The following is a 19,156-nucleotide window of genomic DNA, read 5'->3' as shown; positions in this document are numbered from 1 at the left end:
AAATTTTAATAACTCATCAACCCCATGGAGCATAGAAATCTACAACCACTTGGCGTGACCGCGCAATGAAGGGCTACCGAGATATTTAAATGTTTTTATAGTTGAAAATATGGGAAACCTTTTTTCTCTCGGTTGTAGTCCGAACGTTACCACACTTCAGAGCACATAGTTGCCTAACTTTTGAGCATCCTGTCAATAGTTCACCCTTGTTGTCGCAGAGCACAATAAACAGTTTTTGGGCTTTGAATACTATTAAAATGTCAGGAAGCAATCTAATACAACTTCAGCGGCATTTTCAGCAGCCATGGAATTTCAAACTACCAGTTTTTTTTGTAGCTATTCCCTTGAGCATAGGGGTGTCTTGCCTTTCCATCGGCGTGACGTCAGTGGATCTCATCAGTAAGCTAGCGTATCAGCTTATTTCTTCAGAGCCACACGTATAAAAAGCATAACAGAGAAACGCTCGATCAATATCACTGCAGCGTAGACGTGTAAAACTACTATCGCTCTCTAGCTCTCTGCGCCAACCCATGAAAGTATACAATGCTGCCTGGTGGAAAGCAACCGTCTTCCCGGAGTCATAAGTCTACAATAGAAAGGTTCAAACATGCTAAGAAGGCTCTTAGGGACATAAACAGCACTCCCTCACCACGAAAGGCTATGACCACCCTACTGTAGCAGTCGACTGCCACCTACCATAACTGCCCAACTCAACTCTCGGCACTCAGTAGCAAGCAGCAGTAGAGCGCCCGGCCACAGCAGCAGTCAGACAGGGAAACAGCAGTGAGTGTTAATAAAATGCGGGTTCGGGCAGGTGACCTTGGCAACATTCAATGCACAAACCCTGTTAGCGAGGGAATCTTATCAGGCCTACTAGATGAGCTCTCGGATATTAGGCGAGATATTATAGGGTGAAGTGAAGTAGAAGGAGAGGACAAGGCTTCATGGAGCTCACTAGTTTGTATATTCGGTGCTACAGTCGACTCCAAGGGAACAAAAAAAATGGTTAAAATATACGCTGTGAAGGTGACTGGAAAACAACGCTTTCAACGGCACACACAACAATTGCTCATGCGACGTCACTTGAATTCATGCACGTGGCTCTACAAAGAGTGAAACTAGAGATTCTTCTAGTCGTTATCTGGAATTCACGGGAGCTGAGTCCCGAACGCAGCAGCGTCGGCCGCGGCAGGCTAGAGCGGCGGACACCGGCGCTGTAGCCCGGCCGTGCGTCGGCGGAAAGAAAATGGGCAGGAGCGTCGTTCTAATGGTGAGGCCGCGGAACCTTGCATTCCTAATGGGCTAGCTCGGGGCTACCCACCGCGTGACACAAGCGCAGACACCGAAACAATTCGGCTTGTGAGCTTAGTAATTCTCATTCACGGCGATGAAACTAGTCAGTTTAGTAAGATATACAATTGCTAGATAGCTGAAGGAACTTTTATAATCCCTATTTATCAGAACCAGTTGCTCTTTTCTCTTTTTGTATTACGTCTCAAAACACAATCGAATTGGTATTCCCCGATTTTTAAATTGGTGTCCCATTCGTGGCAAACAGTGCGAAAAAGGTAGGGCTTCTTTTGCTGCCAGATGGCTGTATCTGATATGTAAATTTTGTTTTACCGCCCTGCAAACCAATATTTAAGGTATTTTTGCAGCACGAACACCTAATTCTGTTGGATGCGGGTTACTCTGGAGGTGCTGTCGAACAAGTTAATCAAGCCGTGTGAATGCGAAGCGCAATAAATGCGAAGCTGCGCCACAACAGGCCCAAATCAACCTCCGCAAAAGCAGACGACAAGGCCGTACAGCGGGCGTCAACTCCGGCGAGCAGGCACTTCCCCACGGGAAACGCTGGGTAAATTCGCCATGCACTCTACAGTGTGCTGTTGATTGAAACCCTCCGCCCACCATCCTCTCCCCTACTCCCATCGCCACCTCCGCCGCGTTGGGTGTTTGTTGTCGCGCACGCCGGGAAATAACCGTTAACTCGTAGAGCTAGAAAGCTTTGGTTTAGAAAGAGGGGGTGGGATAATAGCACAAAACGTGGAATACTTTTTGAAGATTAGCGAGAGTCGCGTCTGTTGTTCAAGCTAAACGAGCGATACAGGTTATAGATAGTACCGGCGTATGCGACAAAGATCAGCTCTGATGGCAAAGCCGCATATAGCTTCTCCGAGGATGTTGAATCAGCAATGAAGAAGCTAACAACGCAGTTCAGGATTGTGTTCAGTTTTTGTGTTGAGTTCAGTTTTTAACGAAAAAGTTGGTAAGAAGGAAATGGGAGAAAGGTCAGTGGGAAACCTTGGAATTGACTATCACAACAGTCGAGGATTAGGGTTTGCAGACAGAAATAACCTCAGGTTGTTGAACACAATCTTCTACATGCGAAAGAATCAGGAATGGACATGGAAAAGTCATGAAGGCAGAAAAAAACGAAATTGACTTTATTTTAATTGAAAACCCGAGTATCCCGCCAGGCGTAGAGGTGACAAGTAATATTCGGAGCCCGATCATAGGATGGTTAGATGCACGGTAAGGATGAATGCCAAAAGCGAAGTAAGAAAACTGGTGAAAATCAAGAAACCCCGCATGGAGTCAGTCTGTGCCAGATCGCAGGAGTTTGAAATAGCCCGCCAAAACAAATTCGCACTCCTGAACGTGCTGCACTAGGTCAGTGTACACAAGCTAAATGACTACTCGACATCGACACTCAGTGGAGCAGCAGCATATGTGGGAGAAGCAACATCTAGGGAACAAAGTGTAAAAGCAATATAAAAACGAAGAAACGTATTGCGAAACATAAAAATGTGGAAGTGCAAGTGCGGCGGATTTGATGTGATTAACCTATGTTTCTAAACTGATTACCAGAGAAGTAAAACAAACTACATTTGTGCATATATCATGGCAGTGATAAAGGAAGCGCTCCAAATAGGGGGAGCTTGAAAGCTAATAAGAGAAAGCTGGCCATCGGCAAAGAAACAAACAAATCACACTTGTGCTTATATTATGGCAGTGATCTAAGAAACTCTGCAAATAGAGGGAGCTTGAAAGCTACTAAGAGAAAGCTAGCCATCGGTAAACACAGGATGTACGCACTCAGAGAATAGTAGGGTAACTATACGCACAACCACGACGAGGTAATAAATGCCGCAGAACCATTCTACACCACGCTGTAGGTCAGTGATGTTAGACCAGGAGAAACTACTGAGAGTGAAAGCTGAACTTGCGATGTTCCACTAGTAAATAAAGAGGAAGTTTAAAGGGCTCTCAAAGACATGAAAATAATGAAAGCTTCAGGTGACGATAGCATAACCACCGATGTTTTGAAGGAGGGAGGAGATATTTTTTTGGTAATGCTAGGTGTATCCTTTTCGGAATGCTTGAAGACTGAAACGGTGCCCAAGGTCTGAAAAATTGCCAACATTATTCTGATTTATAAGGATCTCAAGAATTCAAGACCCATCAGCCTACTCTCAGTTGTTTACAAGGTGTTTACGAAAGTTATAGTTAGTCACAAAGGTTACAGCCTGGATTCCCGACAATCCAAGGGAGCTGGCTGGGCTAAGAAAGCGGTGCTCAAACGTGTATCACACCAGAGCACACTAAACCCCTTCACATAGCATTTATAGATTATGAGGAAGCGTTTGATTCCTTACTCACCGAAGCCGCGCTAGAAGCACTTATAGACCAGGGAATAGAGGAAACCCACGTACAAACACTAGAAGACATATATAAGGAATGGAAAGGCAGGATAACTCTGCACAAGCAAATAGATTATGTTCGATTCGAAAAGGAGTAACAGAGGGAAGTGCCATCTCGCCAATACAATTCAGAGCATGTCTGAAGGGCGTATTTAGAAGGATTGATTGTGCAAGCAAACTATTAGGGATAAACGCGGAATACCTGAGACATTTGAGGTTTGTGCACATTATAGTCATGATCAGGCAAAACAAACGCAAACAATGCTTGATGAACTACAATTACAAAGCACGGGTGTGGAGCAAGCAACAATCAATATGAATAAATCTTCTAAAGTAATAAGCAATGCGCCTCCCATCGTCGTTTTCAGATGAGGAAACGAAGGACTAGAAGTACAATGAAACTACAACGGACACAGCTGAGTTCTCACCCGAAATACGAGAGAGAAATCCGGCGCAGGATAGGTGTAGGGGGCATTCGGCAAGCACAGCAAATAATGCAAAGTATGCTACTTCAGTCAGTTTAAAAGAAAAAATCTACAACCAGTACATTCTGCCAGTGGTGACATCCGGAGCTGAAACTTGGCGCCTTACTAGGTGGCTATAGAGCATAATTAAGTAGGCTCAACGGGCCACAGAACAAATTATGCTAGGAATAACAGTCAGGGACCGCACTCTAGCTACCTGAATCCGCGAGAAAACTAGAGTAGAAGATATTATAGCTCAAATAATTATTATAAATGAACTTGGGCTGGCCTTGTAGTGAGCGAACCGACAACCAGTGGACAATTAGGGCAAAAGTGGGGAAACCAAGATGTGAGTATAGATGAAGAGGAACGAAATTAACCAGATGGGGGGATTATAACGAAATTCTGGGGTGAACTGTGGACTTGAGCAGCAGAGGAGAGCAGCGGTTGGAGGTCTAGTGCAGCAGATTTCATCCTGCAGTGGCCCTGAATAATCTGACGAGAACGATATATATATATATAGAGGGTTTGGAAATGAGGGGCTTGTTCTTTCTCACGTAAATAATAAAAAAATTATGTAACGTCACTAATGGTAAAAAAATTCTCTAACCATTCTCCTATGTCTTCTTTGGCGTTTGATACTACCGCCATTTCTTTCTGTATATATATATATATATATATATATATATATATATATATATATATATATATATATATATATATATATATATATATATATATATATATATATATATATATATATATATATATATATATATATATATATATATATATATATATATATATATATATATATATATATATATATATATATATATATATATATATATATATATACATATATATATATATATATATATATAAATATATATATATATATATATATATATATATATTGTCACGAGAAGACGATAACGCGGCTCGGTAATCCCAGCCTACGTCGACGAAGATCTCTCTGTGCGCTCTGCCTGCGCTGGCTCTGGCTTGGCTGCCATGTAAATAAGCTGTAAATAGATCGTTCGACTGTCTCATCGTTCATGTCGTCTGTCCTGCCGCCACGTTACATTTTGGTGGAGTGTGCGGGTACCTCCCCGTGCTGGCCGCAGCTGCACACCTCATCGGCATCGTGGCAATCTTCGAGGGGGCGTGACCCACGTCGGCAGCCCCAGCCCCGCCGCTACCAGCACTCGACGACGTTCCCCCGCCCCGTATCCCCAGCCCATGACCAGCCGATTCAGAACCGCCAAGACCCGACGACGTGACCAGATGACGATGACGTGTCCCCAGCCCAGTAGTCCGACGTGGTTCCGGATACCTTCGACGTTTCGTCGATGCCTTGACGTATCGCGGGGCAGGCATCGTCTACAGCATCATCATCCTATGTGGCGGCAAGGGCTTCATTGTACATTGTTATCTCATCTTTCGTCCTCACCACATCGCGCAATACGGCGGCGTCGACCGGGACGGTCGCTTTCAACCGGGGGGCCATGTCACGAGAAGACGATGAAGAGGGCAACGTAACGCGGCTCGGTAATCCCAGCCTACGATGACGAAGAAGATCTGTCTGTGCGCTCTGCCCGCGCGGGCTCTGGATTGGCCGCCATGTAAATAATCTGTAAATAGATCGTTCGACCGTCTCATCGTTCATGTCGTCTGTCCTGCCGCCACGTTACAATATATATATATATATATATATATATATATATATATATATATATATATATATATATATATATATATATATATATACGACAGAAAATAAGTGTTGGCAGTCAAGAAAACCTTGGAAAGCAAAGAGGAGGTTATGGTGGGTCATAGAAAGAGATGAAGAATTTTAAGAAAGTGGGGAAAAATGCCCGCCGGGTGGGATCCGAACCCACGACCTCCAGAATACCGGTCTGGTGCGATAACCACTACGCTAACGGCGGGGTTGTTTCCCCAGCACTTTCTCCGGTGTTTAGGTTAAGGTATTTTTGTTTCCTGCACTTGGGGGTACAGGAAACAAATATATATATATATATATATATATATATATGGTTTGGAAATGAGGGGCTCGTTAGGAAATACAGAGAGAAATGCCGGCAGTCCACATTGCCAAAGAAGGCATAGGGGAATGGTTAGACGTTTTTACCATTAGTCAAGTTACATAATTATTTTTTTAATATTATGTGAGAAAGAAAGAAAAATACGGGCCCAGAGTGGGGACCGAACCCACACCTTTGGATTAGATCTCGAATGCCTTACCGATTCGCCCCGCACGGGGCACCTTGAGTAATCTTGGTGACGGTACTGGCGATACCGCGGACCCCGAGCCCCCCAGCATAAGCTGTGACCTACCGTGGTGAAGTGTTTTTAAGGTGAATGGTAGAAACCTCAAACGGTGGCCGTCGGAGCCAAGGTCAAGCTCCGGCGGATGGGCTCCCTGTCTGTCTACCAGGCAGGGAGCTCCGGGACCTCTTTGACTACCAGGGTAAGGTCAAAGAAGAAAGTACCCCCGTCTGCCTGCTTTTTTCTATGCCGTATGGAAAAATCAAACCCCGCTCCTAAACGTGATCGGTCCCTGAAAAGGGGCCGCACCGAAGTCTTGTTTCCTTCACTTCCAAGCATGAGCTTCCCCAAAGCCAGACAACTATTCTCGTTTCATTGTTATCGAATCTCTTGACGCAGCCCACCCACTTGCTTCACAATCGGTATTTTTATTACAAAATACCTTGACGGAATAATTGGGAAAACCTACAATGCCAAAAAACAACGCACAGGTGAAGTGCTCGTCGAGGTAAAAAACAAGCAGCAGGCAACCACACTCCTTGGTCAGACGAAAATGGTCGATCTGGACATCAGGGTCACACCCCACCGCAGCCTCAATAGCTCGCAGCGTGTGATCTCTGAGCCAGACCTCCTAAACGAGACAGATGACGACCTTCTTGAAGGTTTAAAGTATCAGGGCGTCACCGCCGTGCACCGCATCACGATGCGCAGGGATGATAAGATAATCCCAACCAAACATATTATCCTGACCTTCAACCGCTCCTCACTTCCTGAACATATCAACGCAGGCTTCATTCGATGCTCCATACGTCCTTACATTCCGAACCCGCGCCGCTGCTTTAAGTGCCAGCGGTTCGGGCATGGAACCAACTCCTGCCGTGGCCGTCTGACCTGCGCAAAGTGCGCCCAGCATGATCACCCATCGGACAATTTTCCATCATCAACCCTCACCTGCGCCAACTGCCATGGACCCCATGCCGTCTACTCTCGAAAATGTGAAAAGTTTAAACTAGAAAAGAAAATCATCAACATCAAAGTCACTGAAAACATCACCTTCCCAGAGACGCGAAAGTGGTTCGCCTCTTTCCCCCTGGGCAGGTACGCCGACGCGGCTCGCCGGGGGGCAGAGCGGCGTCTGGTCTCGGCGGGGACCCAGTACCGCGAGTCGGACTTGGTCCCGCCCCCGCCCCCCCCCCTCTGTGGGGCCTCAGGCAGCCCAGCCCGGCACCACTCTGCTCGCTGAGCCAGCAGCGGCTGTGGTGGCAACCTCTACCGTCGGGACCGGTGCCGCTCCCGTCTCTGCCTCCCCGTCCTCCAGTGCGTTGGAGGGTGCCATGCACACCACAGGCCCCGCACCGGCTCCCACCGCCACAGCACTCCCGTGCCACTTCTGGTGCCCCCGACACCAGCGGCGGTGGCGGCTCGAACGAAGGGCCCCCGAAGGGGTGCCAAGTCCGGGGGGCCCGGCTCCACGGGCACACCCAGGACATCGGACGACGAGATGGACGTCGTGCCGTTCTTGCCTGCAACGCAGCGAAAGGAGCGGCCTCCGACGTCCAAGCCTACAGATAGGCCGCCGAAAAAGCCTAATCCAAGAGTCACAGCCCCGAAAGACGACACACAAGCATACACACTCCAGTACCTCCAACACTAAATAATGAGAAGAGAAAATATTGTTCAATGGAACTGCAGAGGCCTTCTGAATAATCTTGACGACGTGTATGAGATTCTGCATACCAATCAGCCAAGTGTAATGTGTGTTCAGGAAACACATTTGAATTATAAACACACAAATTTCTTGAATAGTTACCTGGTATACAGGAAAGACAGGGATGGCTGCACACACTCTTCTGGAGGTGTGGCCATATTCGTCCTGAAATCCTTAGCATGCCGCCCTGTCACTTTAAACACTATCCTTGAGGCTGTAGCAATACGCCTAATAATATTTAATAGGTTGATAACGGTATGCTCCATATACATTCCTCCTGATGTTACACTTTTGAGCTCTGACTTCGAGGCGCTGGTTGACCAGCTTCCCGAACCATGCATTCTAACAGGCGACCTTAATGCTCACAATTCTCTTTGGGGCTCTTCTCGTACAGATGCCCGGGGTCGCCTGATAGAGAGGTTTCTTACATACTCTGAAGCATGCCTTTTCAACAATAAACAGCCTACACACCATAACATAGGTCACAACACATACTCACATCTTGACCTGGCTATTGGCTCTGCAATTCTCTTTCCATGTCTTGAGTGGGGTGTGGGCACGTACCCATATGGTAGTGACCATTTCCCCACTTCATTAACGTATATAGGTACTGGCCCGAGCAGTCCATCTTCCCATAAAAGGTTTATTGAAGCAAGAGCTAACTGAAATACATTTACAGAGACATCCAAACTGCACCACTCATTCATAGGACACCTACACGTTGAAGAAGCTACCCAACTGTTCACGGCGCACATCCTCGACGCCGCCGAAAAGTCCATTCCCCACGCCTCTGGTGCCCGGCGCAACCAGCGGAGGCCGTGGTGGAATGAGGACTGTAGGCGGGCGCGAGAGGCCCAGAACAAGGCGTGGGGTGTCCTTCGTCGGTACCCCACGTCGGGTAACCTCATTTTGTTCAAACGGGCCAAGGCGTTAGGAAAACGTGTGCGCCGTGAAGCAAAACGGGAGAGTTGGCGTTCCTTCATAACATCAATAGACTCCTACACAGACACAAGAAAAGTATGGACAAGAATACGCAAGCTCAAAGGACAACAAACAGCAAGGACCTGCCTCTGGTCAGCGCAACAGGGGACACACTCGAAGACCAGGCTGACACACTCGCACAACACTTCCAGCACGTGTCCAATTCAGCACACTACACCAACACTTTCATGAAACACAAACAAACGGCCGAAAAGAAGCCTATACTAGATACCAATAGGTCAACATCTTCTTATAACTCAGACTTTTCACTGCATGAGCTGAGGGCTGCTTTGAGCACGAGTAAACCCTCCGCTCCAGGCCCAGACAACATCACATACACAATCATACAACACCTGCACGCAGACACTTTTCTAACACTCTTACACCTATATACCAAGATATGGCTTTCGGGGCACATTCCAAACTCTTGGAAGGAGGCTATAGTTGTAGCTTTCCTGAAAGAGGGAAAGGACCCATCGTCCCCCTCAAGCTACCGTCCTATAGCCCTGACGAGCTGCCAGTGCAAGCTCTTCGATAAGATGGTAAATCGCAGGCTCGTGTACTTCCTCGAGTACAACGGTCTTCTCGAGAGCTGCCAGGCAGACTTTAGGGTGGGGCGATCGACGAACGATCAACTGGTAGCTCTTGACTCGTACATCAAGGATGCCTTCGCGCATAAGCAGTATTGTTTAACTGTGTTTTTCGACCTTGAGAAGGCAAACGACACCTCTTGGCGTTATGGGATCCTTAGTGACCTCAAGTCATTGGGTGTTTCGGGTAACATGTTGAACACTCTTGTTAGTTACTTGTCAGAGAGAACGTTTCGAGTAAGAGTTAGTTATGCACTCTCAAAGGTTCACGTGCAAGAAAATGGCGTGCCACAGGGTGGCGTGTTGAGCTGCACTCTCTTCATAGTAAAAATGAACTCTCTTGGTAAGGCACTGCCACCTACAATCTCTTATTTCATGTATGTAGATGACGTGCAGATATCCTATAAGTCATGCAATATGTCAATTTGTGAACGTCAAGTCCAGGTTGGTGTAAAGAAACTTGCCGGCTGGGCAGACAAGAATGGTTTTAAATTAAATCCTGTAAAAAGCTCCTTCGTTGTGTTCTCCAGGAAGCGCGGGGTCCATATGGACCCAGACATTACTCTTAATGGCGTGTCGCTTCCTGTGAGCAAGGAGCACAAGTTCTTAGGTGTTGTGTTTGACCAGAAACTCACATTCATTCCACACATCAAGGAACTTAAACATAAATGTCTGAAAACAATGAATACACTTAAGGTTCTCTCCCATCAATCGTATGGTTCCGACAAAGAACTCCTACTACGGCTCTATACTGCTTTGGTTGGCTCTCGTTTAGACTATGGCAGTGGGGTATATGGGTCGGCGACTAAAACAGCGTTGCGAATGCTTGACCTAGTGCTACACTTGGGGCTACATCTCGCCTCGGGTGCTTTTCGCACTAGCCCTGTCGAGAGTCTGTATGTCGAGTGTGATAAGTGGAGCCTTGAGAACCAACGAACGTACATGGACTTGCAATGTGCTTTTAAAATTTCATCACTGAATGATCATCCTTTTTATCCTGTCTTTAACGATACATCAACATCTCTGCTCTTTGTAAATCGCCCATCCGTTCCTCTGCCCTTTTGACTTAGAGTGAGAGAGCGAGCCTCGGATATCAGTGCTTCGTTTTTAGATGTGCACAGGTCATCCTTTTCAAACAGTTTACCGCCTTGGCAAGTTTGCCCTGTGTCGTGCGACATTTCTTTTACCAGACTTGACAAAAATCGGGTACCACGAGCTGCAATACTGCAGCACTTTCTGTCTTTGCAGTTTAAATACACATGTGCAGAATTTTATAGTGATGCTTCTAAAACCTGCAGTATGGTGTCGTGCACTGCTCATGGTCCTAATTTTAATGCAGCCAGAACCATGAGCGTGCACACAACAATTGTTTCAGCAGAAGCGTATGGAATTTTACTGATTGTACGACACATTCTTGAAAATGAAATTCCCAATTCCATCATTTATACAGATTCAAACCACATAGTTAATCTTGTATTCAGCACTATCATGTCCGTGTATGCACAAAAGCATGAGCTGGTCCTCTGCTGGGTCCCAGTACACGCAAGGATCGCTGGGAACGAGTTGGCAGACGAGAGGACCGCTGCAGCTGCACTCAGGAACAATGTGGACATTACAACGGTACCCTACACAGACCTCAAGCCAAACATAAGACAACACCTGTGCAGAACATGGCAAGCACACTGGGATGAACAGACAGACAACAAACTACATGTAATAAAGCCACACTTGGGACGGTACACAGCTGACTCACGCAACAGACACACGGAAGTCGCCTTGGGTAGGCTGCGGATAGGGCACACTCATGCAACGCACTCGTATCTGCTGACGGGATCTTCTAGACCCCAGTGCAGCAGGTGCGGAGAGGCCCTATCCGTAGTGCACATACTAATCACATGCAAGGCACTTCACACAACACGACACAAACACTTCAGAGAACTCTACACACAACATATTCCTCTACATCCATCGTTTTTCCTAGGTGACGATGCTATTGTTTCCGTGAAACGTGTGTTTGAGTATTTGTCAGACGTCAGGTTTTTAAACCTCATTTCCTATCACGCATAATGAAATCTGGCACTATACACCAGCCATGCTCATTGTCGTTTTGTGATTTTACTTTTGTTTTTGCTGACTTTACCTAGTGTTTAAGGTTTCACCCCTCAGATATGACTATTGTTTTGGCGCTCTTTGCCCCAGTTGGCCTTGCACCATAAACATCCAACCATCATCATCATCTTACCAGTTCGGCTATCTGGGCGATTGTGTCCTCCTGTTCTTTTCTTTCTGTATCTGCATATATATATATATATATATATATATATATATATATATATATATATATATAAGAGAAGAAAAACTTCGAACAAGGTAAAAGCACGATTGTGGCCTACTGTTCAGCAAAGAGAACTTGCTTTCCTCAGGGCAATCTCTCGCCTGGCAGGCACCGTTTATATGGGGGTAGGACCCCAGGTGAAAGGCAAGAAGGAAGGATGGAAGGGAAATTGAGCAAGCTGATTGGTTAGGGAGTATATCAGGGGAGATGGTGAGGGGGAAAGAAGGTTGTATAGTTTGTGCTGCAAGGTAGGTCACAGTAAAGTCAGGGGGAGGGGGGGGGGTTAATTCCGGGATTTTTTTGGAGAGAACAGATGAAAGGGTGTTTGTTGACGCGCTGCAGGTGCATGCGGAAAGGTTCCCAGAACCGCTGGAAGCAGGCCAGGGGGTGAGAGTTGGGTCCTTATCAGAAACTATCTGCAAGCCTCAGGACAAAAGAGAAAGTAGAGAAGGGGGGCGAATGACCAGGTATGGGAAAAAAGAAAAATAAAGAGAAAAAAAGAAAACGAAAGAAAAAACAGGGAGGCAAAATACACAAACCCACACCCAAAAGAAACAGCGATAACCCGACTGTTGAAAAGGCACGTGTTGCCTAGGGCGACTTCACTGGAATAGGCTTGTCCTGAAACTCAAAAACAAAAAGATAAAGTTAGACTGACGTCAGGGCCACAAGGCAAAGCGAAGATAAAAAAATAAGAGAAATAAAATGACATTCCAAAAGCAAAGGTTGGGGATGCGGGCGCGTATTAGCTGGACCCGAAAGAATCAAAACAAAAGGAATCAGGTGACCAGGTACAGAGCAGAGTGAACGGTCATAGTCTTTGGATGAGGTACATTCACGAAAATGCCTAATGCTGTATTCCCGGTGAATATCGCAAGGATTCTAAGTTGCCCTTAGACGCATTAATTCCAGCAGGTTCCATGGAGTTAAATTGTGAATTAAGTAGGATTCTCGGTATTTCCTGTCCCTAGGAGACTTACAATTTGACTAAAGTATATATAACTTAAGGTCATGAAAACTGTGGCCTGGTTGGTTGAAATGCTGCGCTACAGCTATGGAGGATTTGCTAAGAGTATCTGCCCGGTGACCATTAAGCCGTAGGCTCATAGGTTGACTCGTTTCGCCTATATACTGTTTGTGGCACATTGAGCATTCCAACATATACACAATGTTGGATGAAGTGCACGTAAAACTGGAATTAATCTTGTGGACATAATTACTGGCTGTACTTTTCACAACGCAGTCTGTTTGTAGGTGCCTACAAGTCTTGCATCTGGGGCGGGAGCAGCTGGTTATGACTGGTTGCTCTGAAGGCCCTGTTTTAGCATGCACTAAAATATCTTTTAGATTCCTGTTTCTCCGGTAGGTAACCCTTGGTGCTTCCGGGAAAGTCTTTTTAAGTCGGTCGTTACTGGCTAAAATGGGGTAGTACTTCCGCAGTATATTCTTTACGTTTGGGAGGGCGTTTGAAAATTTAGTTATTAGGGCAGGTGGCCTGGCGCTTTCGTTTTGCCGCTGTTTGTTGAGAACGTCGTCCCTCCCTTTTGAGATTAGACACACGTTGGTACGCCTGATCGAGCCTGATCGAGCCTGATATATATATATATATATATATATATATATATATATATATATATATATATATATATATAGCTCGCAACTTGTGTGGATACACTTGAACATGGACAAGAATTAAGTGGGCTTGGGCGCCAGGTGAAGTTACTGTAGATGAGTGGTATCACCTAAGACCGTTAGGGGCAACCACATGACAAATTATAACATCAAAATGAAGTTTTATAAAGATTCTGTCATAATTTCTTTTTACGCCTTACAACATACTGAGTTTAATGTAAGGTCTGTTTTCTTTTTTGAGAACCGATACAATGCTTTACACCTGTTTTAGTATCCGATTATATACGCGTGACGAAGTTCATTCTGGTATTCATTCCTCCTTGTCTTTTGCTTTATTCTTGGACAGATCTGACGCATTTTTTCCGCAGAGCAAGTGCGAAATAGCTTGCCTGCACGCAAAAGTTTGCAAATGGTGCCTGATGTTTACGCGTAATGACTTCCTTATCTGCAAATTTTTGACTCTTAGATGTTTTAAAGGATAATCATCAGTCAGCATTGTTTCGTTTGCACTCTGCTCCTCCGTCGTGCGGTTGACGTATATGGTATAACAATACACGTCACCTCATTGTAAGCGATTATTTCGCAGAAATCCACTTTTTGCATGCTTAAGATGTGGTTTGTCTAAGATGGCGTGGGCCGGGACGTTGGAGTATACCATCCGGCATCATAGTGCTCCCGGCTTGTTGCTGGGGAGGTATTTTATATGTCAGAAATATATTGCTATATCGCAACGCAGATACCTAGGTGACGATGTGGATGTATGTACACAATGGGAAGCCTATGAGACACCCCGCAGTAGTGTCATAGCAACCGGCTAGTCTAACCCACTGTAAACGTCCTCTTCATTGTCGTTCAAGAGCGATACAACCCTTTCTCCAAAGTTTCTTGCCCTCGTCGTCTGCAGGGCTTCATACGAGTTGGACGTCGCATGATTCTTCCGGGGTGGAAGCACATTCTCCAATCGGGACAGTGCTCCCAGTCTCGGTGCAAACTAGGAGCAGCAGCAGCGGTTATAACAGGGCCTCGAGAATACTATGGTGTTAGTCGTACAATGTGAACGATGTCAATTGGCAGGTGCGAATGTGAAGGAGGGGCCGCAAGTGAAACAACTTCGTATGTGACGTCAGTATCTTGGCAAACGGTGCGATAATGGTTGGAATATCTAGAGACAAGCTTGTCGGACAGCCCAACACGGCGTGAAGCCCACATAGGACAAGAAAACAGGGAGAAAAGTGGGCCAGACGGTATTGGTGGTCCTATCGAGACGTCTTAACCGCCTGCGATGCAGGAAGTGTTTCACGAGCAACTTGATAAGCCAGACCAGCTTTTACAAGGATATCGCGCGTGTACTCCGGGGACGGTGCAGTTGGCTCAAAAAACAGGGTCTCCATAGCCAGACGCGGCTCTCGTGCCTATAAAAAATATAGCGGGTAGTAACCAGCAGTATTTTGCCGCGATGAATTGTACACAAATGTCACATAAAGAAGTGGCACGTCATAGTCAGATTTATCTAGTGAAACATACGTAGCTAAAATACTAGTGAGCATCTTGTTTAGTCTTCATTCAGTCCATTACTTCGCGGACGGTTAGTGGTCGTCATTTCAAACCTCCCAGATCAAAAACTCGGTTATTCACTGGCATACTGTGAGGCAGGCTATAGGAGACTGCTGGAGAATAACTAAGGCCACAATGGTTTCTGATGTGTGCGCTGAAATTTCTAACGTCGCGGACTGTTTGATTTCCGCCTTTATCGAAGTCCGAGCGCCCACACTAGTGTCTAAATCCCGAAAACACGTAATGAAGCAAGAACGCTGCGGCTAGCGATTAACGGTAACACAGACGAATACTCAGCACGCTCACCTCAATTGGCTGCTTTTTGTTTGTTTGCCTGAACCAAACGGTTACCATTAGGTTTCTGTATTGTAGCCTCACTTGGCTGCAAAGATGGGTTTGATTATCAGCTTGAATGCGGCGACTCTGCGCAGGCAATGAGGCGCGCCGTAGTGGCGTGCTCCGAAATAATTTTCATTACCTGGAGACCTTTACCGTGCTCCAAAATATCGAACAGACGGGAGTTTTCGCTTTTCGCCTCCATCACAAAAGCATTCGCCATGGCTGGGCATCGAAACCGCATCCTTGGGCTCTTCAAATTAAAAAAACTAGAAGTACCTAATTCCTACAGCCGCGTCAGTCAGGTGGCTTTTACGCAATTTGTTGCCGTGCTTTCAAAGTTCTTAGTCAACAAAGAACAATTGTCAAGTATTTGCCCTTAATTTTGCTACAGTGGCTAGTAGATTTGCTGAATAGACCGGTTTAAGGGCACAGGAACGTCACAGTGCTTGTTAGCAACGCAAGTGCAGGGCCTGATCAAAACTCCTGTGGTAGAATGCTTTTCATCGCTGTAGTCGTGCTTTACCTAGGCAGTAATGCGGCGCAATGGTTTATTGCTTGTTAGCTCATTCTCCCCTCCCAGACAGCCAAGAGCATTCTTTCCGAATATTTGGCGAACATAAAAAGTTTCGGCTGTTTCAGCTCAACGGGAGCAACGCCCTCTGCTGTAATAACTCCCATATTGAGGAGCCCAGAAATTTAATTTAGCAATCACCCAAGCATTGTGCCCCAGAGATAATTTATTTCCTAAGCACGTGTTTCTTGACAAGTGCCTTGCGGGCCATAAAGTTACGGACTATGGATATAAATCTACAAAGCCTAGTGAGCGTTTTGTGCAAGCAAATATTTTATTTATTTTGCGTAGCGAAATTTCCAGTCTAAATTCTCCTTTCAGGACAAGAGCCAAATCTATTTCCTAAAGAAGAACAATCCAGAACACTTCGTAGAAATTGCATTGTATGAAGTCGTCTTAGGATTTTCTTGGCTTTAAAAACGTGTACGTAGAAGAACTGCAGGCATCAACAATTCAGTTCCTCCCATCATATCCCTAGCCACATAAATCAAGACGGCATTATTTAAAAAAGAAGGCGCTGTATTTTGTACTTGTCAGGTGTTTTCACTGCACGCCATTGCAAGTCGATAATGCTGAACAGATATACGCAAAAAAAATACACAAAATGCTAGGTACCCGACAGGAAACGAGCATTACAAATGGTTGCCGAGCTGTTATTTCTGCCTGAAACAAAAAATTGCGCAACTATTTTAAGCAAAACTCAGTGCCTTCATGCAATTCGCGCAATATTTTTTCAGGGCCGCAAAAAAAGTCTTAATAGAAACTCTTGTGTTTTTCCTGTGAGCACGGCATAAAGATCAATGCCTCTCTTGTCAAAAGAAACATTAGTGGCAAAATTCCGTCAGCTGCCGCCATTGCCAATATGCTAACAAGCTCTTTGCAGACAGGCGCGTAAAGTTGGAGATTAATTAGGGACCTGGCATTGAGAGACGCCCTCGTAGTAAAATGCAAGTTTTTCTAATATTTCTGAAGCTGGCGCGTGTTAGCGCGCTCGTTTGCGCTTATTTGCAAGGAAGCCCTTGACGTGACTTATTCAACAGCTGGCGCTGTGGTGCTGTGAACTGCATGAGAAAACTTGAAACACCATCGGATCGATCTGCCATTATTTCTAGACTGCGATGGTGCCCTTGCATGCTAAACGCAGCAAGAAAAGCAAGCAGCTCTGATAGGCAAGGGTGACACCTTTCTTCTCGCTATGTGGTCACTGATGAGTGTGCACTGCGTAACTGTTTTAGCATTGATTTCTTGTTTTGGGTCAAAGCAAAAAAACAGAAAAAGCCATGGGATGATGTCGGGCGCTTCGACGCACCAACTGGAGCGGGCCGGGGGACGAGCAGCGCGGAAATGGAAAGCACGTGTTGCGCGGCGCTTTCCGCCTGCTCGCACCGGATGTCCTAACCGCCACCACATGGGACGGCCACCGACGAAGAGCAATGGAAATGAAGACGAAGAGACGCGGTCCGGGCGCGGGAGAGCTCGGCCCGTCGTCTTCGAGCTCCGCGCGAGTCCTGTTTTTTAGTCGCCCGCCGGGCTGTAAATAAATGTACAGTTTCGTATCGGAGGCTGAGTTTGTCGGTTGAGGATACCCGGGGTCAGATCCTCAGCGCTACGGCGGCTTGGAGGAGAAGCCCCGGGGAAAAGAACATCACGAAGATAACTGGCGCAGTCGACAGGATCTTCAACAGCGACGACTCAGCCGGCCGGCGGGCGAGACGGGCCCTCGACGGACGGAGCAGGCGGAGAAATCGCGGTCTGCTGTACGAGATCGGCGGGAGCAGCGAGCCCGCCAGCCTGGCGGAGAAGCGGCTCGATCGGCGCTCAGCGGACTTCTCAACGGAGAGCGGCAGCCTGCTGAACGGGAAGGGCTGGAGCAGTGAGTGAGCTGGCCACGGCAGAAGGCGGTGACTTCTAGTGCCGCGTGCGGACACCTCATCGGAAGGAGCCGGATCACCCCTGCAGCCCCGAGAAGGAGAACGCGGCCGGCGCCGCGTGGATACGGATAGCCACCTCGACGGATCCAGCCCATCACCACAAGCACCGAACTATGCAGGTCAGTGCCTCACTTGGTCCTGGGTGCGTGGCTCACCATGGCATGTAGGGGGTGCTTTATGAGCAGCCCTGACTCTGAGATAATGGGGGCCGGTTAGCTAGGCATGGTGAGATAGAGCTGAGTGTGAGGGCTGACGAGGCAGTAAGCGTCAGGATTACGTCAGCCATCTCGTTCGCTGAGCAGAAGGCGCTATTGCACGCGAAATTGAGAATCGCTGAGGCAGAGTTAGCAGCGGAACGTTCGAAGAGTGAACGTTTCAAGAGAGCTAACAATGTTCCTGCCTCACCGATTGTTCAACGAGTAATGTTCGGCACTGAGGGAGAGAGTGGACTGGGGTGCGCCAGTACGCCGAAACATGTGCTTGGTGGAACCCATCCACTGGGCTAGCGTAAGCCTCCTGTTTCGTGGGATCAGGTACGATCAGAGTCACGCGGGAAAGGCGAAGAGAGCATTGTGGCGCGCGTTCCTTCCTGGGCGCTCAGATTTCCTGCAACCGGGGAGCAGGATAGTGAAGCATCCCGCGTAGGGAATTTCACCGAAATGAAGATGGAGGTGAAGGAAGGTGTTACGCGCGAGGCTGCGTTGGTAAATGACCGGCAGTCAAAGGTGAATGAGAGTGTACGCATGCCCGTGATGAAGCTGATGGCAAGAGAGAAAGGCTCCGCTGCGTCGCATGTTAGTGTTCATGTTGCCGATGAGCCCCTCGCGACTCCTTGCGTCACACAACGGTGTGTGGTAGACAACGGCGCTTCGTGCGTGAACAGTGGTTCGTTAACGGCCGAACACGAGGGTTCCCACAGAAAGGAGCGGAAGGACAATGAGGTTCTTAAGTCAGCCGTTCTGACGGGGCCGGGGCTGGCTTCAGGTGAGCGTGAGCCCGTCGTCGCAGCGTGCGGAGGCGCAGAACATTCCGGGAGCATGGCCGAGCGGCCAAGAGCT

The sequence above is a fragment of the Haemaphysalis longicornis genome, unplaced genomic scaffold, assembly GCF_048455015.1.
Source record: "Haemaphysalis longicornis isolate Haplotype H1 unplaced genomic scaffold, Haemaphysalis longicornis Haplotype H1 scaffold_3, whole genome shotgun sequence".
In the NCBI taxonomy this organism is placed as follows: Eukaryota; Metazoa; Arthropoda; class Arachnida; order Ixodida; family Ixodidae; genus Haemaphysalis; species Haemaphysalis longicornis.
This window is presented reverse-complemented; position numbering follows the sequence as displayed.